The following is a 24,594-nucleotide window of genomic DNA, read 5'->3' on the forward strand; positions in this document are numbered from 1 at the left end:
CCTGAAAAAAAACCAACCACCTTACCTTTCTTCCATCGCAGAGCACAGAGGGCTCGGCTCTTAAATTCAAAGAGCCAGTAGTGCTGGCTGCTTTGCAGCGAGGCCTTTCCTGCTCACGTACCCATTTATGCAAGGTCCCGTAAAGTCTTTCAGCAGGAGTCCTTGGTGGAAAGGTTTGACTTTTCTAGGTCACACAGAAAGCAGAACAACTTTTTCCTTTGGCTCTGCCATCAGTTCCCTAGAGAGACTCTCCAGTCACTCTCAACACTCAGCCGGAACATCAGGAGAGCTGCTCCCACCTGCCAGCCAGGGCGTGCCGGTGTGCGGGGTAGGGTCCAGTCGCTGCCACCTGGCCCTGGGGCTGTGAAAAGGGCAGGACAGGTCTGGCAGCGGGGTGCCAGGTGCTGGTAGTCAACCCCTGGGCAACGCTGGGTGCCCACAGCCGTGTGGCGTTGCTCCAAAACGTCACGTCGCTAGAAGTGAGGTGCCTGGGAGGGCAGTGCTTGGCCTTTGAAAGCAGCTAGAAATTTGTGTATGGCATTAGGCGGGAGCCTGAAAAGAAAGGCAGGACTTAAAGCTTCAGAAGCTTTAAGCCTTTTATAGGCTTGACTCATCAAAGTCAGAGCATGTTTTTTTTGCCAGTCCCAGACCCGGTTTAGGTTGTACAGCTCTTTCCAAGGTCTCAGGGACCTCACAGATGCTAAGTGCTTGGAAAAACCTTCCACCTCAATTTGGAGCTTCTTGCCTCTAATCTTTTTGCATTTGCTAAGTGTCTAATCAATCAGCTTCCAACTACTATACTGCCAAAATCCCCACAATGTGCTGCTTTTCAAAGGAAAACCTTTAGACTGCTGTAGCCAGATGGTTTAATAGCCCTGCACCAGACTTGTGCACCTATGGACTGATCAGGGCATGCCATTGTATAAATGACTTGTGTCTGTGCTATCTGTGTACAGACCTGACGTGCTGCAACAGCGTGTTGCTCGTTGCCATGTTTTGGCCAGGCTCCACATATATCTGAGAATAAAATACCTGCCTTCCTTTCAGAAGAGCAGCATGGCAGTGGTACAGGCTGTGCCAGCCTTCCTACACTGCAGTTATGTAGAAGCACAGCCAAGACAGGAAGGAAGGAAAGCTCCGTGCTCTCACAGCCCTGGTAGACAGGCTGTTCCCTGTACCGTGTCCCACCCAGGAAGGCATAAATGTAGCTTAAATATATGTTGGCAGGTGCTTGACTTGAACTTTGCCTTTTCTTGGCTCTGGCTTTATCTCAGAGTGAGGCATCTGCCCACCAGAAACTAAGGTTGTCCATCTCTCATATAGTCAGTATAACTGACCTGAACTAGGCAGATCTTAAAATGGCATCAAACCTCATAAATTTGTGGCAGTGAAATAGAACGAGAAATTTTTCTTTCATCACACTGGAATTCCCCAACCTCAGTATAACGAGGATGGTTAAAAAAAAAAAAGTCCCTGAGCGGTGAGTCATAGTCTCCTTAGAAGACGTCTGCAAGGCTGAACCCAGACTGCCATTAACTACGGTGGTTAGCATACACCATCATTTTTTTTCTTAACTGGTAACACTGTGTATCAAATAAGAGGATTGATTATATTGTGCAGTTGATTCTCCAAAGGAGTGACTATGTGTCTACATTGCAGTCAGCAGGGCAGCGTAGAGCTCTGATCAAGCTTAAAGTACCCGGACCAAAAGTGATTTCATTCTATTGAATGACAGTAACATGCCCAACTTTCCATTGCTTCCTGCTTCTGGCCTCATTTCCAAACTAGGGCTGCACAGGAGAATCATACCAAGCAGGCTATATTGGCACTGTTTCACCTTTTGGTCTCACCTTTCATTCTCAGGAGGAAAGTCAATGCAGAGTCTCATGCCGATAAGCAAGACAACTGCCACCGCCTCAGCTGCCCGCCGAAATATAGTTCTGGTATTCACCTTAGGCTCTGCACTTTGCATACTTGCCTTAACCAGCCTCTTTCTCCCAGATGACAAGGCTGTGTCATGAGAAGTCTAAAATAACTCTTTTCTCAGCTTGGGTAGGGTTAAAAATAAAAAAGAAAAAATGAAAGCAACAGAAATTACTTTGAAAACCGGAACTGTCCTGTTTTATGGAAGCCCAGCATGAGAAAAGCAAGCGGTAACTGAAACAGAAACTTGCCCAGGGAATCACTTGGCACATTCTGAAGCCTGAAGCCAAAACTTTGCAAAGCGCTTGTGTTTGTTATTTAAATAATAAAACCAGCGCCGTTGTTATTTAAAAATAACAACAATAGAAGAACAGGAATATAGAAATAAAAGGTCAGAAGGATGCTTTTACTTCAGTCCCCTGAAATCGAAAGTGGTCACAGGAGGGAGGGATCTGTTTAGAAACGGAGCAGGCTGTTTTGCTGCGTACACCCACTCCTTCTGCTCACCCACTCGGCAGACTAGAGGCGTGCCCGCTGCCCTGTGAGCAAACCAAACACCTGCGAGAAGACAGAATCAAGGTTACTATTACAGTGTGGCACCAGAGCAAAGTAGGAGAGGTTCAAGACAGCTCCGGTATACAGGATTACTGCAACATGAAACGGATTCTTCTTAAAGCTGTCCTCCAGTTCTTGAAAAGACGTTGCTGAGAAATGAAGTGCTGAGTACAAAGAATCAGAAATGTTTCGGCACAGATGGCATGACAAGCACATTAAAGTGTGAGAGAGCCGTAGGCTTATTTCCTGTATGGAGGAGAGGAAAGGAAAACAACACAAATTCGTGAGAAGATGAAAACTGTATTGGGAAAAGCCTTGGAGTTAGACAGTTTTCTGGTTCTGAGGGAAGATACAACCTCAAAATTCACATTCCTCCCTTACTGTTTGTCAATACTTTGAATTTGGACTTGAAAGGGAAGTTTTACATTCCTGCTATCCCACTGCTAGCGAGAGGAAAAATGCCTACCATGTGTATCTAGCCTCCAGTACAGAGCTGTGGTTGAGAATTACAAGGGATGTGGGAACAATCACAAAACTTAACAAACAGTGTTTTCTGGGTAGCTTTTCTGTGGTTTTAGTTCCAAGTTCCTCTCCCAACAGAAAGCAAGACTTTTTAGGCAGACAGAGTGCTAGAGGACCCTTTCCCATAGCTTTACACAGAGGTCTCTCGCTCCTCCAATAAACCAGCAAGTGTGACAAAGGGCTGTTTTCATAGCAAACGGCCCAGTGGGGAACCAGCAAGAAACGTCCGTGATCGCAGGGATGCTGAAAAGAGGCTCCTGAACAAACACGGGAGGAGTTAGCGATGGAAAGCAACGGCAGGAGAGAGCCAAAGGTGCAGTCCGCAGAGGGAGAGCGCTCAGCCTCCCGCGCCCCGGGGCGTGCAGCACACGGAGGCCGCTCACCCGGCCTCCCATACGTCTTCCCGAAGTGGTGTCCATATGTCTGGCTGTCCACAGCAGAGGATAAATATGCCTGTATGTGTGTCATTGGGATATGGACAAGAAATGATGAGGCAGGACTACCCAGTTTCATTGCCTGCATATTTATCCCAAAGTCACTAATGGGACTGATACACTTTCCAGATTATCGTAGGCTCATAGAATGGTTTAGGTTGGAAGGGGGCTTTAGAGGTCATCGAGTCCATCCCCCCTGCAATTCGCAAGGGCATCTGCAACTAGATCAGGCTGCTCAGAGCCCCGTCCAGCCTGACCTTGGGTGTTTCCAGGCATGGGGCCCCCACCACCTCTCTGGGCAACCTATGCCAGGGTTTCACCACCCTCAGAGTAAAAAATGTCATCCTTATATCCAGTCTAAACCTACCCTCCTTTGGTTTAAAATGATTACTCCTTGTCCTGTCACAACAGGCCTTGCTAAGGAGATTGCCCCATATTATCAGTATCTGAAGATTTACGTTCTCTTTCTTGGTCTTTTCCTGGTCCTTCCCTCATACTATACGATGATCCCTCTCCGGACACATCCCTGGGATAGCTGAAGCTGCAGGGGAGGTTTTACGACAGTCTCAGATTGCTCTGACGCACCGTCAGGCCTCCGGCAAGCCAGCCTCTTGGGGCTGCTTGTGCCCTGGCACCTCCGCTCTTCTGGCTGGGGCCCAAAGTTGTCGCTGCAGTTCACGGGGAAGGGTGGCCACGATCTGGGCTGAGCTCAAACGGCCTTGAGGGTCAAGGTCTGTCTCTAAGACACGAGGACAACACTTTCCTGTATGGTGCGGGACAGGGTGCAACTAAGTTTATACCAGCAGTGCCCCTCATTTATCCAAGAACGGACACTGGTCACTAAATAATTCAGTATTTTTTAACCACTCAATCAAATCTCTTCAGATTTAAATTCCTTTAAACTTGTTTAAACTTGAAACAGCCACCCCGCGGGGTGATGGTGGTTGTTTTGGGGGGATAAGGGGGGGGTGACAGCCGGAGCCTGCCCGTTCACAGAAAGCATGCAGCAAGCCTGCGGACTGCCTTTCCCTGCCCCTGCTCAGCAGGTGGCAGCCTGTGTCCGCGCAGTCCCACGCGTGTCCCCTCCTCCCGGTCCCCGCGCACACCCCCGGCCTGGCTTGGCAAGGATGGGGAGCCTGCGAGAGCTCCCTCCCCGCCGCCGCCTCCCCTGCTCCTTCCCAGGCTCTCCGCCCGGCTGGCTTCTGGGAGATTAATTATTCTCACGAGGAAAGGACATTTTATAACTGAGCTCGCACGTGAAGCGAGCAGCAGACCGGCTCTGACACGGGCACAAAGCCTTGCCCTGGTAGAGCTGAGCCTGCCATCAGGCTGACCCGGTTCCAACTCCAGTTTTACATGAGATCTTGCAAGACATGTTCTAGCCTTAAAGACTCTTTAGAGGATTAAAACAACACCTGCAGTGTCACAAAATGTTGTGACAGCTTTTGTAACACTCCTCAGATTTGAGGATGAGCACAGCCTGACTCCCTTCAGCTAGCCCTAGGATTAAGAAAGTCCCACGCATCAATGCCAAACTCTGCTGCAGCGCAGCCGATGACTTGGCACCACCAGTTTTAAGTTTAATACCACATGGAAAAAACTGTGTCATAACAAAACATTCGGGCTGCAAACTGAACACTCAGAAGTCTGGAACTGGCGCTGTTACCGAAGGACGCGCAACGTTACCTGTGCCAACGTGGGTGTGCGTTGCAGTAAAGTCTTAACAAACGTTCACATACAAAATAAAGCAGTTGAGAGTTAGACATTCATTTGCTTGTTACTTATGCAACTGCCAAGATACCAATCAAAGGTAGGCATTAGCAGTGGCTGAGAAAGTCTGACGTTTGGCCCCCTGAAGAATAGTCTTTGTATCACCATAATCAAGTGAAAAAGCAACTGATGAAGGTGGGGGAGGAGAAGGGGCGGGTGGTGACAGCTTAGAGGCTTTCTGGAAGAACTGGCTTATGAATAATACCCTTAATTGCTACAGCATGCTATTGTACGTGGTCTTCTTTCTCTTCCAGGCTTGTAAGTTAGCCTATCATTTTAAATAACTATGCATTAAATGCAGTTTTGACTTCTGTTCTAGCTATAGAAATGTTGGGAATAACCACCTCAGGAAGTTGCCCGCCAAGATTTTTTTTTTTAATCTTGCAAAATCTACAGTTGTTGCTCCCATCAGAAAAACTGGAACAACTATGAATGCTTGAACATATATAATCCTGTACCCTGAGATATCAGAGCTTGCAAAGTACTCCAGGTGTTATACTTTTGTTAGCTCTATTGATGTATATTTAGCAAACAGCGAATCAGCAACTAGCTGTGCAGGGTACGCAGCTCCTTTACTGACATGTCTTTCCTGAGAAAGCATCTTACTGCAGGAGCTTTATTCAGGTCTCCCTACAGCGCTCAAAAGCCTTTCCCTGACATCAGGCACGCTGGTGTAAGGAACTTGCGCAGGGCAGCCCATAAAGATGCTCTAAGGGGAGTAATGAGCAACGTCACGCAGTGCAACAATAAGAGGTTACGAGAGCGGGTACTCTTAGGCACCCCTTAGGGAGCCCGGGCTGAGTGGTTTGCGGAACAGTAACACTAACGGGTGCTTCCAAGGCTTCCTGAGCTGTCGCCCCACTGCAAGGTACCTGGGGCTCAGCGCCTATGGACTGCAGGACAGAGGTACGTTTAGCTGGTGACCCAGGGAATACCCACTCCGGGGAGAGCCAAGGAGAGGCATAGAAAATTGGTGGGGTGATTTGTGCCCTTATCATTGCTTTACTTTACAACTGTAAGACTATTAACCTGCTGTCAGTGCAGCTTTTTAGGCTCTCTTTTTATTGGTAAATGAAAACAGATGAGTAAATTCATGAGCTGGAATTTGGGGGCTGGATGTAAGATAAAAGCCCTGTTCTGTGTAAGGGCTGGAGTCAAGCAATCTTTCAGCTTCCTCCTCCCTCCTCCAAAGGCATTCCTATACACATCACAATAAAAATGCACAGATCCTCCAGGAAATGCAGTTTTCTACATCCCCTAACTCATCCAAGTCCAAAACAACTACCAACAGAATGTGCAAAAGCATTTCTCAGAAAGAAGTACTGTTTTCCTACTTTCTTCTCCCAGCTATGGACCTATTCCAAAGAAAGATAGTAATGTATTCATTTTTTACTTAAACGGAGGAAATGGTTCTTCCAAATGTGACTGAAGATATTGTTGGTCAAACTAAATCAATACATTATGCTTGGACAGCAACCAGGTCCAGAAAATTTCGGCAAAGAAGTGTTAGAAGCTGTAAATAGTTCAAAATAAGACTTCATGTGAAATCCTGCTCTTCTTGGATTCAAGTTAGCAATTGGGATCAAAGAGAAAAACTATTATCATTAGAAAGAAAGGAGAGTTTTTCTTTTCTAGGCAGGATTCCACCTGAGGATCTAATCAGTCATCAGCTTATACTCACTACTTAACAAATCTGGGCAGACTTACAGACAACCTTAATATAGATAAGTCTATAGGGGAGTCCATGGCAGAGCCAAAAAGCAAACCAGACTTTTAAAATCTAAACATACTAGAACAGCCTTCCTGGAGCTGAAGGCATGACTTAAAATGGGATGCTGCCTATCTCTTTGGTGCCTTGCCACACTATCAAACACAGAAATGCAGGTCAGATGTTCTTCCCCCTTTTCCCGCTCTAAGCCCACACTGACTGGTGCGGTACATGCTAACATCCACACGAGGTGTGGCAGAACCTGGCTGGAATCCCCTTCTCTGCTCTGGAGCAGAAAATTTCATGCCAGTCTCCCACCTCCCAGAAGCACGAGGCTGGGCTTTTGGAGGACATCTCTTTCCTGATCGCTCTCGTTGGAGCTGTTCCACTGTGTGTAATCAAATATTAATTGCTGTGTAAGTTTGGAATCGATTGCCTCTGTTCCAGGGGATGCCTAAACTATTAGGTTATTCACATTAGTTATCTAGTGGACCGCATGCCACAGCAAAGGCAGCCAAGGAATTGTCCGGTTTCTGAACAGAACCGATGCACGGGGGCTCAGCAGCTGTGAACTCACTTGAGACACGGGCATCTACTGAGATATTAGGTGCCTAAATTCTTCTGTGGGACTGATTTGGGCTGGCTTGCAGGAGTTAGTAAGAGCAAACAACATGCTGTGAAGGCAGCGTTACACTATAAAGGTTTTTACTTTGCCACACTACACTGTCCTTTGGGATTTTTTTTTTTTTTGTTCTTTTTTCCTAATAAGGTATCTGGGACTTTCTTCTTTGAGAATACAGTACTGTTTATGATTCAAACAGGAAATTAAGTCTTCTAGCTGAGGTGAAACCCAAGAATTTTTCCTGTTGAACAATGAACTCCAGAGAGAGTTCCTATTTAAAAAGAAAGTGCTGGAAATTCCAGCCACCTTAAAATAGATGCACACAGTCTTTCTGCTTTAAAAGGTACTGGTTACTTTCTGAGACTTATAGGACTAGAAGGGCTTTGAAAGGTCATTCACTCCAGTCCTTTGCTCTGAGGCAATATTGGCTAAAATGGTTTTGTCCTATCTCAGAGGCAGAGACTCCAAAACTCTCCAGGTAATCCATACTGATGTTTCACAATCTCTACTCTTATGAAGTTTGTCTTAATATCAAAATGAACCCTTGGTGTGTTTTCAGCCCTCTACATGTTGCCATACTCACTAGGGAGAAGAGATTGTTCCCTTCCTTTTTACAACCAGCTTTTACATATTTGAACATCATTATCATGCTTCCCACATCATCTTTTTTTGCTCCTTTAGGCTACACAGCACCAGTTTGTTCAGTCTCTCATTGAAAGGCCCATCCTCTGCACAATGGCCAACACACAAAAATGAAAAGAACATTTTTTTCTGCTTTTCTGCATGATCACATTAGCACGATTAAGCATGCTAATTCAGTTACCCTTGAATTCCCCTTCGGTTATCTATCTTTGAAATTTGCTAATTAGTCCCCAAAGTAGGATTGTATTTTCAGATGCATATATTTCTCTGTACATTGCAATCCAGAATTAAACAAGTAGGGGCTTCGGATTCTCCCACAGTATGTATGCTTATATACCATAATGTCTTATCCAGGATTCTTTCTGAAAATCTTATGCTCAAAACTTTTCAATCATCTAATCCTGCTAAATCGCCTGTATTCATTAGGACCTCAGCAAAGGAAGCAGAATTTATGCAGTTAGTGCTTTAGTTCCACGAATAGTTGGCAAAAATATAGCGGCTGAAATGAATTTCCTTGGCCCCTGACCAGGCACTTTTTGCAAGTGTAAAGGTATTTTACACATGACCAAGTTTGCTGTCACAACCAGACCTTGGTCTGTTCTGGCCCTTTTTCACATATCCTCTAAACACTGCTCTGTGAGAAGTCCCAGGGAGCTGGGCTCTGTACAGAATCATTGGGTGTTACAGTGCTTTGGATTTCATTTCCAGGGGAAAAGTTGCTCTCACCAGGATGAAGTCTGTATTCACCTAGTGTAGATATATGGTCTAAAAGCGCTCTGGGCATCTCTTCCCTTTATTCTGCTGTCATGCTAAGGGTCTTCTGAGGAATTCTCTCCTCCCTGCATCAACAAATATGCAGTTCGTTTCTTTATATGGATGCCCTTTTCTGTTGTGTCAGGTCTTAAATGCATTTCTTAACTTTTGTGGGATCATTAAATCACTGGAAACGTTAGGAGTTATGACTTCAAAATCACAAGAACAAGACGGTAACATTTTGTGCTAACCAGTGTCCTTTAACCCCTGCTCATTGCTGTGACAGCTTTGCTGCTTTACCCATTTTCTCAGTATTTAGTTTCAAGATACAGCCAGAAGAATTAATTACCAGAAAAAATAATGTAGTTGTGACTTGTCTAAATTTAATTCTTTCCTGGAATTAGTCTTTAACATTGAATTTCAACATGACTTTTATGCTCTTTGTGAATGCAGCGCGCTCTGAATCATTGCAATGACCTTCTGAATCATTATAATTAATCAACGCCTCCTCCACTGTTGGGACATTACAGGCAGTGAAAAAAGGTGCTGACTCAATCTTTTAAGAGATACCTCCTGGCATGCCCTACCTCAGCTGCTGTCCCCACAGGGTAGCCAACACACCGTGCTCCACCATGTACCATTACTCTGCCGGTAACGGCATAGTGACAGCAGTTAGAGACAGTAATAGTAAATGCGACAGATGATCAAATGAAATAAATAAAAATATCGTTAGATTCAAAATTAAGGTTTTCTCTTGAAGATCAGTAACAAATGGTCAACCTCCTAGGAAGGAGTCCCTTCCCTAAACACACAAATTCAGGTACTGTCGTTCAGAGCAGGTTTCAGGATGTGTGTAGATAGGAAGTCCAGCAAGAACACTGCTCAGTGCCAGAGGAAACTCTTTATAAAATACCTTATTGATAAAATAAAATCTTAATCTAAATTAGATATCAAGAATCTAAACACATTAAACTAAGCAAGGTAAGTACTTCTATCCCTAACTCAAAAGCATCACTTTCTACATAAATATATTCTAAATGGGTTACGAGAGGACATGTGATAATCTTGACGAACAAAATAAAGAAGGCGGCTACTGGGAAACAGGCATCACGTACCCTAAATCTTACATATCCGTGTGTCCTGCATGCCATCCATTCCTGGTGGGATTCCTTTCTTGTCAGGGGCTTGTCAGCATTGTGGGTGTATTGGTCACACGACTAAGACCCCACAGATGTAATTATTTTGTGGTCTGCCTCTGCCCTGAAGAAGACCAGCTGTCAGATGACATTGGTGACCAGTTTGTTCCCAGTATAACTTCAGATTCCAAGCAGTTTTTGGAGCTCGAACCTAGGCAGGGATCTAATCTGCCATTTGGATCTACGTCCTTAGAGGTGCTTGGAGGGAACCTCTGTGACCTAAGCTGGGTGCTGGCTCCTTTGGCACCTTTCCCTACACCAGCAGTCATGCACCTTGCACCTTGCTGCATTCTGATGAGGTGTGGAGGAAAAGAAAAAGAAATAAGGAGATATTTAAGAGAAAGCCCATTTTTCACTTTCTGTTTCTAGATTTCTGGTTTTCTTTTCCATCTGCACATCTGTTAGTTTTAGTTATGCCAGATAACAAAAAGCTTGGGGCACCTCCAGAACAAAAGCAACAAGGATGGTGGTACCTCACAGATACAAGCACCTCCACTGGCACCACCAGCCTAACGCCTTCCCACCTCCCCCTGGGATTAGCAGCACTGGTGACAGCCGGGCAGACAGGCAGCAGGTTTCTCTCTGGGTGCTCCACACTGCATTGCCATAGAGCAGATATAGGATAAACTCTAGGGAGACGGTCCTAATAATTAGGAAGAACTGTAAATACCTGGCAGGGACCCAGCTGGAAAACACAGCTGATTACATATGGGATGCAGGCAGGAACCTAAGACGAAGCAGGAAAGGATCTGGCCAGAAACCAGGTTGAGAAGGAGACAGATACAGGAGAGGGGAGTCCCAAGAGACTCCCAAAACAGGCCTGTATTTCCATGGGAACACAAACCGCTATTGCTTGCAGATTGGAAGTGCTGACTAAACAAAACCAGGAGTTTGTGCACCCCACCCCAGTCCAGCACCCCAAATTCACTGATGGGCATCATCCAGCTTTGCCTTAGCATCAGAGCCAGACAACAGCAGTTCAACCTCCTCTGAGGAAGTCTCCTGTATACCTGCACTGCTACCTTCCCCAAAGCAGATATAAGGGTTGGCTTGAGCACAGCCGTTTGGCTCCTTACAGCTAAGCGACAGATTTCAGGATCTCAAGGCCCTGTTCATCAGTGCACTGGGTAAGTACCCAGAGTACTACTGTACCATCAGGCTTACCCTGCATCAGGTGGACTTTTCAGCATCCTAATCGTGGCAGCACTACATGCACCAGTAAGTCCTTTAGTATGTCCTAGGGTGGCTCCACGTGGAGTGCCAAGAGAGTGAAGAGGAGTAGTTACCGTGCCAGAGGAGTTAGAGACAAGCAGGTCATCTGGGTAGTGAAGCAGGTCCGGGATAAGAGCCTGGCAGCTTTGAGATGTGGTGGAAAATTGCAGATATTGCTGGAGGCTCCATGTGCTGGTATCTGATCCATGGGGACATGGAGGCTGTGTGAGAAGAAAAGCAGAAGTAAGTAGGTAAATTATTTAAAAAAAAAAAAGTAACTAAATGAAAGGAAGAAAGTAAAGGATGCTACTGAAGCACAAAACAAAGCAAGGCTTATGGCTGCCCGTATGCTTGACATTTTCTCTGCCTTGGCCTGACCAATGTCAGCCTAATGTGTTTCCCATGCCATCGCTGTAGGCAATGCAGCTAAATGCAGCTAATTTTGGATATCTAGCTATAGTCAAAGGAAGTGCTTCCTTGTTGACAATAGGCACTAAATCAAGCCTAAGCTTATTAGAAGGAAGAGTCCCCCGGAAATCAATAGATTGCATTTTCCTCACATTTAGATGGCTGCCATAGCCCATTCATTTAAACAGAATTACTTTTAATTTCTACCAGCGTAAGTTAGAGTCAGATTGTCATAGGGTGATGTCTCCTTACTGCAGGACTCAAACTAGATCTTCCAGACAGCTGGTAGCGCCTAATGGCTGCCCACAGCGTTATGCAACGGCTGCAGAAACTTTCAGTTCCATCCATGTGTGGAAAGAATTAAAATAAAAAATAGAGAACTGAAGAAGGCTCTGGTTTTGAGACGTGTAGGAAAAAGCCCAAACCAAGGGCTACAGCCTGTACCATGTACATCACAGTAAATCAGAGGAAAAGACCTTCCTATTACCTAATACAAAAAGAGAAAGGAAAATAAAATGTAATACGTACAAGTTTGATACTTAATGCGATGTTGATACGAAATAATTCCAGGACCTAAATTTAAATAGAAAGGTATATTTGGGTTTTGCTTTTATTAATTGGATAAACGTCAATATTCAGTTTTCCCATTTTTGAAGTTCTTTTTAAAAAATGAAAGTGTAAAGATTTTACTGTCTTTCAGAAAGCTACACTGTTTAAACAGCTGCAGCTTTACCACTTCAGGTAGAAGATAAAACTTTTGCACGACAAACAATGTGACAGTGGCTCCACGTAGGCTACAGCTGCAAAAATTTGGGTTTCCTCCTTCGTTGTTAAATGAAGGTGTCAAAAGTAATAGCCAAACTGCATATATGGCCACCTATAGTCTTAATAGTCTTAAATATAGTCTTAAATCTCAAGCTCTCTCTTTTTTTGGGTTGTACTTAAGTTTCTGTCACAGCCTTTAGCATCCCCAGTGTTGAGGACAGAAATACGCCAGGTCACCTAAGCTTTTCTGGTCGATTTTCTTAGGGGTCATCGGTTCAGTTGTACCTTAAAGCCCACAAAGGCCTATCCCAGTCTTGTGCCTTTTCCCTCAGGTGCAGCATCTAGTCCTCAGTTTCCTCGCCGCACCCAGCTCGGGGGAGCGGGGTCGGTGGCCCCGTACACCACTGCGTAGCCTTGCCCTGCGCCGGTAAGCCGCGTACGCAGCTCTCCTTCGTCACACGGCTGCATCGGCTGCGCTCGGAGCAGCACAGCCCATTTCCGCAAGAACAGCAGGTCTGCCGCTGTTGCAGAAAACGGGGTTTGTTACCCAGCAGACACGCAGATGGGGTGCACAATGCACACACGGTCAGCGCGATGCTCCTTGAAAGCACTGGAGCTACTGTTCAGGCATGGTGCAGCCACCCAGTGAAGCCTGTGTGTGTTTGGGGAGGGCACCAGCAAGGAACAGGCTGCCAGAATAATCGGTGCAAGCTACTGCCAGCCTCCTTCTTCCTCAGGAGTAACCTGAGAGCGCACAGGGACTGAGCCAAAGGACTGTTCTGGCAACAGAACCTGGCCACCTTGAGCTCCTCAGCCCCTCCTGTCTGATACATGCCCATCATCTTCTATCTTGGAAACCACCATGTGCCCTTCAGGATGCCAGACAAGGAGACAGTTCCCAGCTTCGTTCCCACCACCTGCTAAGATATACCTGGGGCAAACAGGAAGAAGAATGTTGGATGCTTCGTCTCCTCTTGAGGGCATCTGCTTCTCACCTGGCAGCAGTGTATCCTTGCCAAGGATCCTGTTCAGCGCAGAAACTTCCCACTGATCCTGCAAGACTGCCCCTGGAAGAAGAGGTATTTTATCAGCCTTTCCTTGAGGTTCTTAATTTTCTCTCCTCTGTCACAGGTATATTCTAGGACGGTAGCTGGGACGGAACAGGTGTGGGTTTGGTAGAAGACTATTTTCTACAAAGCCCCCAGCTTTTCTGTCCTAGTTAACAGAAGGGATCCGAATTCCTGCCTTTCAGGGCACATTGCTTCTAGCACTTGGTTCTTCCCATAGCATCCACCCTTACCAAGAGAAGTCGCTCAGATTCCAACCACCTTTGTGGAGCCTTTCTAGATGTTTTGTTTTCCACTGTGACAGCCTAGTGAGCCTCTTCACTCTCTCCCCCCAGGGAAAGGCACTGGCTCTCTGTGCCTGGCAAATTTACTATGACACAGGCCACCAATGCATCTCCCAGAAAACACTCCACAAAAAGAGCTTATTCCCAGCACTGTTGTCCAGAGGGAGTTTGCTGGAGGAGAAACAATAGGCTGTTTCCACAGTGTCATAACTTGTTTCCTGCCTTCTCCGTAAAGCACTTTTAGGATTGTCTGCGCTAAGTGCAAGCAACCAGGCTAACGCTGGTGTGATGAAATAAAAGACAGGATATGCCTGTGGAGCAGCTGAAGTTGATAGCATCAGCTGAAATGAGGACGGAGCAAGCATGCTGGAAAGAGAGACGGGGAGAAAATCAGTTGAGTAAACAGCAAAAGAAGACAACTGATTGTGTCATGTTTCTGTGGCAGTAGCTAACGGAGATGTAGAAATGGATAGGACACTGCAAAAAGGAGGATCAGCTATGCGCCCTGACTGGGGCAATTCTAGAGTATGTAAACTGCTCTGCCATCCTGACAAAGAGCTCTGGATGCTGTGTATCCCCATTTTGCCAGTAAGATGCAGAGTGTTCACCCATTAAGCAGCAGTGCCAGGAATGTTTATCCTGCTTCCATCATTACTTCATGACGGGGGAAGATATGGATCTCAGCCCAAGCTCCTCCACTGCTCATCTGACCCAGCAGCACATCTTCCTCTTCCTTAAGAAGATGCAAGAGGGATCTTCCCCCTCTGCCCCTTAAAAACCAAACATCTGGTCACTTTAACCAGAGCTAGCTAAGTCCCTCCATCTTCCACTCCACCACTTCTCACTTCCCCTCTGGAGCAGAGTTTTATAGCTGTCTGCATGTTCCGCAGTGCTGGTGGTACAGGCTCTTCCGCCCCCCAGATATTCCACTTGATGTGGCCAGAAAGGAACGAGAAGACATCGCTCATGGAATCAATGTGTGAAGGTTTCGCGTGCTGCCTCTTCCTCTGAACCTGGCATTACATGCTGGCCGCAGTTTCCCGGAGTGTTTACATGGAAGTGGTTTGGTTTTGTCTGTCTGCTTGCTCGTCATTTGCTTGCTTTGTTTGTCTGTTTTCTCCACTCTAAAAATCTCATCCTAAGCAAAAGTTTTATTGCGGTGGTATGCAGATCTTTTTCTGACCACTATAAAACCGTGCACAGGCTGCATCCCTTCCTCCCTAGTCTGAGCTCTTTTAAATCCAGGTGCAAATGTGAACATTAACGCTCTGCAGCAGTGTCGTTGCAGTGTTACAGGAAGTTATTTTTTGGTTTATTTTCCTTTTTATTTAAAGTGACCTTGCATAAGGCCGTTCAGAATCTGGAAACAGCTACTTTATTTCCCACTGCATGCTAAGCAAGACTTTTTCTTTCATTTTCTTGCAGCGTGTGCCAGCTCCCTGCCCCCGGACGCCAGGCACCCAGAAATGCTGCCAGAGCCGCTGGCATGGCAAGCCCTGCACGAGGCTGCTCGCCGCGAAGGGACCGGGCACCCGCCTGGCACTGCGCACCCACGCACCTCTGGCTCAGTGTCCCGTCGAGGAGCTGCCAACGAAACCCCACACCCCAGACGCTGTTTCCACCAAGCCCCTATAGCCTTCCTTGCACTTCAGGCCGGAGTCATCCTCCCACAAGAAACTGGGGTGCCAACACCTCCCCGAGGAGCACAGGCAGCTGCTGCCTCCCTCCAAAGCACAGCTTTTTGCCTCAGTGAGCCAGAGGGTCTGTGGCTGCCAATGGGGCGGTGGACCTATAGCTGTACATATAGAATGTGGAAGAACAAAACTACATAGATATCGCTGGAGAAAATAATTTAAAAATCATACGTAGCTGTTACAAAAGTAATTATTTATACGCAAATTTTACTCTCATTTGTGAAATCGCTAAGACTTTCCCAGCAATTGAGAGCAGAATTAAGCCCAAAACCAATTCAAAGTTTTCCAGATTCAGAAGAATCTAAATTCCCAGCTGGTTAAATGGGAGAAGCATTGCTGAATTCAACACATCCACGCTGATGCATGAGAAAACTTGTTGCCCATATTGCTTAAACCCGTGGGCTGGCACCTATCTAAATCATCAGAATCTAAATGTAAATTTTCTGTCCAGCCACTACTGAGAACATTCTAGTTCTTAACACCATCATGAACAGCTCAAACCCAGCGATCCCTACAGAAGCTGCAACCAGCCGTCACAGGGGATTGGGCCCTCACGTTGTAGAGGTGTTCTCCTATCTCAGAGACGCTCTTAAAAACGATTTTTGGTGGCACATCAACACCACAGTTTTTCTTTGTCGATTAATGCAGCAAATCATCTTCTGTGCAATTTTGTCGCTCATATGAAACTCATATAGAGTAAGAACGGGGCGGGGGGGGGGGGGGGTAAGAAACCAGCCAAACATCCAAAAAACCCAAACATAATCCTTCTTGCAAAGTTAGTACCATCTGAAACCCTGCATCTGCTTACTGTTAATAGGGAAACTATTAGAACATTTGGTCAAAGGTCAGGAAGCAGCAGGGGCTACTTAGGAACTTCGCCATAGCAAATTAATAGATTCAAATGGAAATGTAACTGGAAAATATGTTTTATATCTCAAATAAAATCACCTGAGCAGGAAGTCTCATCAGAAACAAAAGTATTCTACACTCTGAAACAAACAGCCAGGCAAGACTGATCTTGTATGCACTGAATTCAATGGGAGTAATTCCAGTATGTTCCCCAGAAAAAGAAACAGATCAAACCTACCCTGACTAATTATAAGCAAAAATAAAACCTTTTTAGTGAAGAATCGTTGTTTTCATAGAATGCCTTAAATTTTACTAATTTTCACAAAACACCCAAAAGCCCACGAGGGAGAAGTTCTCACCTCCCCCACCTTGCCAAAGGCAAAAATATTTCCCAGCTTTGCATTGGTGAGGATTCCCTCAGTGCCAGCTCCTTGGAGCGTAGCCATAAGGTAGGGAAGTCCATTTGCACAGCAAACAATACAGTGAAATGACCTCGGTTTATTCGGAACCGTAAATCAATCACCACTTACATAAACACCTAATTCTGCTGAATTACACCCAAGTCTCCTGCAGCTCCTAGAAGAACATGAATGGGGCTTACACGGCCCGCAGCTTGCTGAGCCTCAAGTTTTGTGTTGCACACTGGAGAGGCACAGCCCAGAACTTCACCTTTAGACCTCGCTGAAGCTGTTGTACGGGCAGGATCATTTAAGAGTCTGTAAATGCTAGCGCAGGTAACAGGGTGCCTGTCGTTGGCAGGGTCCTTCTTTTTTAATCTTGCACACATTTCTTATCAAAATTTTTTTCTCAGCAAGTAGCTCTGGACATACCATTGAAATTATAAAGAGAGGCTCAAGTATATTTCTTCAAAGGTGCCCTTAATGCTTTCTAACCTAGCTGCTGACAACATCAGTAATGTTATGGAAGGGTGATACAGCCGCCTATTTGCCAACAGAAGAGTCGTTAGGCATCAGCTATTGAGCTGACACCAACTGGTGAAACTTCTCAATTTCTATTTAGCCTTTCAGAAGGGAACGTGCCTGTGGTCTTGGCAGGTCTTGGCTCTGTGTGCTGTTCCTGGTCCATGGAGATCTCCGTGGATCTGCTGTGCATATAGATGCACATTTATAAGGCAAGGAACTATAGATTTTATGGCAGAGAAGCAGACAGACACTAAGAAAAACTACTAAAAAAAATTTGTGGAATAGGAAACAATTTCTACATATCACATCGCCTTTTCAGTTACTGCCATCAGAAAACTTTTAACCAGTGTTTCATTTTTACTAATCTCAGGCATACACAATAAACAACACAGGGAGAGAAGCCCACAGAGTCCCTATGGATTCAGGGTTGAACCAAGGGCTAGGCTAGCGTTATATAAAAGGATGAAGTCTGGCTTTTTCCACCCTACCCAAATTAAACCCAGCCAAATACTAGCAGTAGGCTCTTAAATCTCAAAGGAAATATCAAGAGATAGGAGACAGCAGACTTTCAGAATGTGCTTACGCCGCTCGCGAAGGGATCGATCCTGTGGCTGCATTCCCAAGGCAAGGGCTTCTGGGGATAGAGAAATTCCGTGGAGTGTCCTTTAGCTTCTTGATTACTGTAAAGAGATAGAGGGAAAAGTCAGCAGACTCTTCTGACCCCAACATTCCATCCTCTTTATGGCAACAAAGATTTAAGGGTTCCTGCTCTCCTGCAGACGAGAGCTCCTCAGTGCCTGAAGGCCTTCCCAGAGCAGAAAGGAAGACTACCCTGTGCCACTTGCACGCCCAGGGCAGCTGCTCCCGCAGCCCATAGCTGCAATCTACCCAGCAGGTTTATGGCAAGGACTACTTAGCATGGCCACAGGTAGGCAGCTCACAAATGCTGGTGTTCGCCTCGGTGGAAAAAGCTATCAAAAGCAGGCTTTGCACCGACTAGAAAATTCCCATGCATCACTTCCTCCACTTCGCTCTGACTCCCTTTCCTCCCATCACCAGGCAGTAAAACTGTCATGTTTGACACAAAGCTTTGTGTGATCACTCTTTGCGATGTCATACAGTTGGTGTATGGCAGTTTGTCTGTCGTTCATGCTGTTGCCTCCTTTTCCCAATGGCTTTGCTCTCTGACCAATTTCAAGCAAACCTGACAATAGGATACCAGCCAAAGAAAAGGCATTCTCCAAGTTGCAGAAAAACAGGCAAGGAGAAGGGAGATTTTATAATGAAGAAAGGGCTACAGTGTGGATGCCACTTCGATTAGACATTGAGGAATCCAGGCACGAGCCATGACTCCGCAAGACTGGCATGCCCTTAATTCTGCTGCTTGTGCAACACTTTGACAGGAGCATTCAGTCCTTTGGTTATTCATCTGGGGAAAGTGCATATGCCACCAGTACAGGAAGTCAAAATCATTTATTAATGCACGCTGTTTTCACACCTGAGGAACTGGCTGCCTTTAAGATTACTCTGCCACCACCAGATTGGCTTGAAAGTAGCCAAATGCTGGATGTGAAGATGTTGGGAAAGGGAGCGAGTAGATAGCAGGCAACTGTTATTAGTCACTAAAATAATTCTGTTTAGACAAAGATTACAAAAATATAACAAAAGCAATTAGGGAGAAGTAAAGCTACTTCTAGAAGTGTTTACTTATGAAGCAGTTTCTGTAAACACGGAGCTTTCTCAGAATCCGAATATAATAAAGATCACAAAATTTTCAGGGCAGTACAAGCTTCTTACGTAAGCCAAAGATTGTTCAAGAGTGCTCTGTTTTAAACACGACAGCCTTAGGGAAAAGTCATACATTGTATGAGAACTCTTGGCTCGCACACTGTAGAAAACCTCTTTCTGTTTGTCAGGCTCCTGACTTCCTCTGCATTTTCTGCTCTGCCATTCAGTAATTAATCAAACATATAATCAGCTCTTTTGTGCCCGTAAGGAATTCCACAGGAAGGAGGAAGGTTATTATAATGACTTAGTAAAAGCAGAGAGGCAGTGTGGTTATCCACCACCACGTCACGGACGTCCCGGCATCTGTAGGAAAAGTCGTGTTATGGTTTTGTACCACAAGGCTTCGGGAGCAGCAGTGCCTTATAGTCCGGCTCAGGCCCGTCAGCCTCTTACTCCTGGCACCCTGGCCCCTGCCACCATGCCAGACCATGTCAAGGAACAGATTTGACTTTAAAAAAAAGTAAACTAAAGATGACCCTTTTTTCTCCAGGACAGACAAACTTCCTGAGGCAGCTCTCAGGAGGCCTGGGCAAACACTTGGACCAGTGCTCCTGAAAGAACAACACACGGCAGGTGCCTGGAGTCTGGAGCTGGAGCAGCAACATCTTTGCTCATGCGACATTCGGGGCTTCCTGCTGTAAAACCACAGCCTCAGGCTCTGGCTTGGCTGTATGCAAAAGCCAGCTGTGGCCTTCGATTGACAGCTCAGGCATGCCACGGGCAGGGCGAACAAACTGTTGGTCCTCTCTAGAAACATCCCGACATCTCCAAAATGTTTTGCCAGTTTGCAGCCGTGCCCCCAGGATTTACGGTAGCAGGTGCTGCCCGTATGACTAGGGGCTACCCTGCATGTATTTCTAGCAACCCGTTCTTTCCCTCCGGTGCCTTCTGCTCTTCTTTAAACACATGTTTATGCACTATGTTTTCCATTTCAATTTTTCACCTAGGTTCTAGTCATTTACACCTCGATCTTGACCTCAGATTTCTTCTTCGACTGTGACTTTATGAGTTACTTGCCTCAGTCCCTCTCCAGCCCCTGGTTTCGTGTCCAGCATGCCACGTGACAGCATAATATCAACACTAAGCCAGAACCTCTCTCTTTAGCACTGCAGAGGCTTATCCTTCTGCTGGATCTCATCCCATACCGCAAGCCCCACATGAGAGCCCGGTGGAGCCAACAGAGCCGTTAGCACTGAGGCAGGACACCTCTGGGTGGCCGGGGGCCTCGGCGAGGAGCAGTGTCACCCAGGTGGCTCAGCATGTGCTCCAAAGGGGGCTGGCAGAGAGCAGAGTGCAAGATGGGGCCAGGCTGCAGGACAGCATGGGGTGCCAGGGACAGCTGCAGGAAGGGGAAGGCGTCTTGCCCCTGTTCCTGGGAGCTTATCCACATCCTGAGTGGGACCGTATGTCCTGAAGGGGCCCCGAGGACTTTGTGGGAGGATCCTAGGGCTTTCCTGCTCTCAGAGATAGTTTGTCTACCCAGGAAGAGAGGGAAGGATTTATGGGGGAGAACTGAGAGGGAGGGAGGGAGAAATCCCTCATAGATAAAGACAGGGCTTTCAGGAGTCAGAATAACCTCAGTCCCCCAGTAACTTCAGGAGATAACCGAAGGGCAGTGTAAGCTGCTACCTGGCTAGTAAAAAGTTTTTCCTTCCCACCTATTTGTTTTCCTCATTACTTTCTAGCTTTACAGGTGGAAACAGCTCATGCAGAGAGTGCTGCTGCTCCCCTCTCCTAGCCTGCTCTGGCCTGAGCCGCTTTGTCTCTGTGCCTGCTCAGCCTCTGGAGCAGTGCCACATCCTCCATGACAACTCCCAGCCTGACCTCATAACACTCTCTGGTCCCAGATTTCATTTCTGCCCCACCTCTGGAGCAGGCCCCAGAGCCGTACCTCTCACCATGCCTTCCCAACAGCCTTCCTCCCTGCTGATCCTTCCTCCAGTTGCATGCTGCTGGCTTCCAGTGCCAGTTGGATTACCTTTTTTGGGAAGAGGTGCAGACACAACAGAGGCACAGCCCCAGCAGTAGCTTGCTGAGCAGTAGGTTATGACAAGGGTGCAGCATATACCAGGACAGCAGGCTTCCTCATTAACCTTCTGGGGACACTTCCCTGGTCACTTGGACTGGACTCACCTGCTCTTGCCTTGGGCAAGACGTCGATGGGTGCTGTATTAAGCTAGCCTGCAAAAAGATGCTGTGGAACCTTCTTGCATCTGACTCCTTGACTCCTCGACTCCCATTTTATCAGGCCATGGCGCTCCCACAAGAGATCCAGGCCAAGGATCACAGTACCGCTACAATGAAACCACGCATGTTCCAGAAAAGCAACGTTCACTTTCCCCTAGACGAACTCCACACAGGATCAGCGCTGCTCAGGACTGCTCCGTAAGTGCCACCACCTCAAAAGATGGCCCAAGCAGAGAACTGCAACACTTTGAGCAAAGTAGTGGAATGAAGACACAAAGGGGAGAAAACGGCAGGTTTTATTTTCTCACTTCAGGTGTACTGACATCCTCAGCCAAAGCTGGATGACCACTAGTGGGCTAATCTATAGCCATAGAGCCCAGGCACAGAGCATTGACTGGAAGTCTCAGACCGTGATGTGGATTGAATCATTCTGTGGCTGCCATGAATCAGAACCACATGACAAGTGCATCGAATGGGAGCAGCATGGGGCAAGACAACACTGAAGGCTGCGAGAGATGTAGGGCAGTGATAAGACCTCTGGAGCAGTCACCTCTTCACCTCTCCAAGACCTGTACTTATCTCTGCTCCGTGGGCCCAACCTCTCCAGCACACGCTCTAGCACACCACAACATGGTCTGGTGGGGCAACAGCAGGCTGCAAGACATACCTTGTGCCTGAGCACCAGCAAGACTCCATCTGTGATTTAATCCAGCACTGCAGCTCTGCAATCTCTCTATATTGCATGCAGCCTAACACTGAAGGAAGCCAACGGCCAGCAACATATTTTGCTCTGTGCAGAGGTTGGCAGAAGCTTAGACAAGCCAAGATCCATGCTGCAAGGGTTGTTGTAGCATTCCTGGGTAGGAGGCTAAAGGGGAACTCTACTTTCGCAATGACAAGATGCAAATAATGACTAGCTCTGGCATTGCTTAGAAAAGCGACTTCCTGAGACAGCAACTGATCTGAGAAACAGACGGCTGAACCACCAAGAAAGCTGCCCCAAAATCCCCACAAGCGAACAGACTATATATCAGGAAATTTGTGATAGAACACATCCCTAACTCATGCCAGCACAAAATCATCAGTCATGTGATCTTTCTTACTGGGCCAGAGAGAGTCAAATCCAACTACAGCCACACCTTAAACTATCTCAAAACTTTTCAGCTGGCAGAACTGTCATAAACATGTTATAAGTACTTGTAAGAGCACATCTTCACTGATCCCTGGACTTCCACATGGTATGCAGATGCTGCAATATCTTCTTCCAGCTACCCTTTCTCCACTTTGGCAAGCCAATCAACCGTTCAGTGAGCGTTCTGTTTATCCCTCCAGGAACTGAGTTGAAGATCAGATCTTGGGTATTTTACGCTGATTCAACCTGCATTAACAGGCAGGAATTCCAAAAGAGAACGCCTGGGTTTGCCAGGAATGCTGCCACAGGCATCAGAACAGTCACTGTCCTTTTACTGTGACGCTTCTGATCTCTGAAAACCATGGAGCCTCACAAACAGGATATTCCTGGCTGATGTCCTCTCTTGGTCAAGTAGAAGGACTTGTTCTTCTACCCCAGACAGTTTTGGAAAGGTGTTTGTATTGTTTCAGGTCTCTGATACAACACACCAAAATTTTTGTTTGATACAAACAAAAATTTAGTTAATTAATTGGTTAGTACATCTCCTAAGGTTGTTACTGGAGCATTACCACAGCACCTTCATCTGTCTCCTGCCATAGCCCCATTTTGCAATGCAGAGACTGGTGATTTGTGGTAGTTGCCCCAAAATTAATTTTTTATATTTTCATATAATTTGGGGGCAATGGGAGGATCTCGGTCGGGAGCAGAGATAGTGGAAAAGTATTCCACCTATCGTGCTTCACTCTGGCATTCAAGTCCAAAGTCCACAGAGATATTTAAATAAACACCAAACTGCTATTTAGCTACCAAACATCTAAGTGATTTCAGCGGAGGTCTAGATGTCTATGTTCATCTGTGTGTGTCAGTTAAGCTTTTTGAGAAGGACTAAACTTATTATTTTACCAAAAAATAGAAGAATAAGGCTACAGAATTATGTGATGGGGGAGAACAAGAAGGAGAAGCAATGAGAGCAGAAAGAGGGTAAAATTTATAACTAATTATTCTTATCAAAGCAAAGAAAGATGACTTAGAATGTGGCACACGGACCTAAAAGAAATATTGGGATTATTAAATCAAGAACTTAGAAGTTCAGGAATTGTCAGTCTGTCCCATCTGCACATGGGCAGTGGGAAGGGCTCCGCAGTCCTTGTGTTCAAGCACTCACACCAGTACTGAGCTGCGTGCTGGGGAGTTTCCGGAGTATCCCAGGCCACCAGTTACCCACGAGGCTAGTGAGCGTGCAATGCCCTTTGGGTAGGCTGGAGAAGTCAGCGCTGGAGAAAGCGGGTACTTGTAGTGACAAGGCCGTGTCTCAGCTCATCAGTTCCCTAAGCAGATGGATAAGGAAAGCCTCACTGTTGGATAAATCGCAAACCATGAGTTACCTTAAACCAACACTGAGCTCAGGTGAGACTAAAGATAAAATTCAGATAGAAGAATATTTGTTCGTCACACCCACGGTAGACAGGAATCTGTAGACTTTACAGAAATTACAGAGGGAACCAGAAACTTCTTTTTCTGATAGCCAGATGATTTGGTTTTTAAATGGGATTAAAGTATATTGCCCTTGACTAAGACCAGATGGGACCAACCAGTTCAGGATGATCGTTAGTTTGGGGTGACTGTTCCCCACAGTCTTTAAAACATGCTGTACCACCCTCAGAGTGTGTTTCATGTCATAAACTCCACACCGTACTTTTCACAGACTGGTGAAAAACACCCAGGCTCCCTCAGGATGAACTGAGACACATTTCCGAGACAGAGAGGGTTAAAAAAGTGAAAAAGAAAGGCATGCTTTCTCTTCTTCCCAACGACCACAGCCTTAAACTCTTTTCAGCTCACCCCTGTGTCTTTTCTCTCCCCACCATCTGGTCTGCCCCTTGACTCCTCAGCATTCAAATCAAGCATGGGGAACCAGCTCGCAGTCCCTTGCCCATATGAGTCAGAAAGGACGGAGCATGCTCAGCCGTGAGATACCTTCTGAAAATTTTGATCTTCTATTTTAAGAAGCCAGTGCTGAGCTACTTGTCAGCAGCCCAAATGCGGAACACTTTTCATTAGAAAAGCAGCACGCTTGTTACAGATTCAAAGGTCACCTTCTGCTGATATTTGGGCCCCTGGTCTTACAGACAAGAGCAAGAGATCACCTGAAAGAAGGTA

General features: G+C 46.2%; 1 long non-coding RNA gene across 2 annotated transcripts; it reads right to left on the reverse strand.

The window, feature by feature from the left end:
• Positions 1-29: 29 nt before the first annotated feature.
• LOC135315469 (uncharacterized) lies at positions 30-13,993 on the reverse strand. 2 transcript variants are annotated; one of them, XR_010374937.1, is made up of 4 exons: positions 13,811-13,993; positions 13,442-13,577; positions 11,412-11,558; positions 30-552 (listed from the first exon to the last, which is right to left on the reverse strand). It is a non-coding gene; the product is annotated as an uncharacterized LOC135315469 (long non-coding RNA). The 2 variants fall into 2 exon arrangements; XR_010374936.1 differs by lacking the exon at positions 30-552 and having other exon boundaries at positions 10,637-11,558.
• Between the last annotated feature and the right edge of the window lie 10,601 nt (positions 13,994-24,594).

This window comes from Phalacrocorax carbo, chromosome 12 (assembly GCF_963921805.1).
Source record: "Phalacrocorax carbo chromosome 12, bPhaCar2.1, whole genome shotgun sequence".
In the NCBI taxonomy this organism is placed as follows: Eukaryota; Metazoa; Chordata; class Aves; order Suliformes; family Phalacrocoracidae; genus Phalacrocorax; species Phalacrocorax carbo.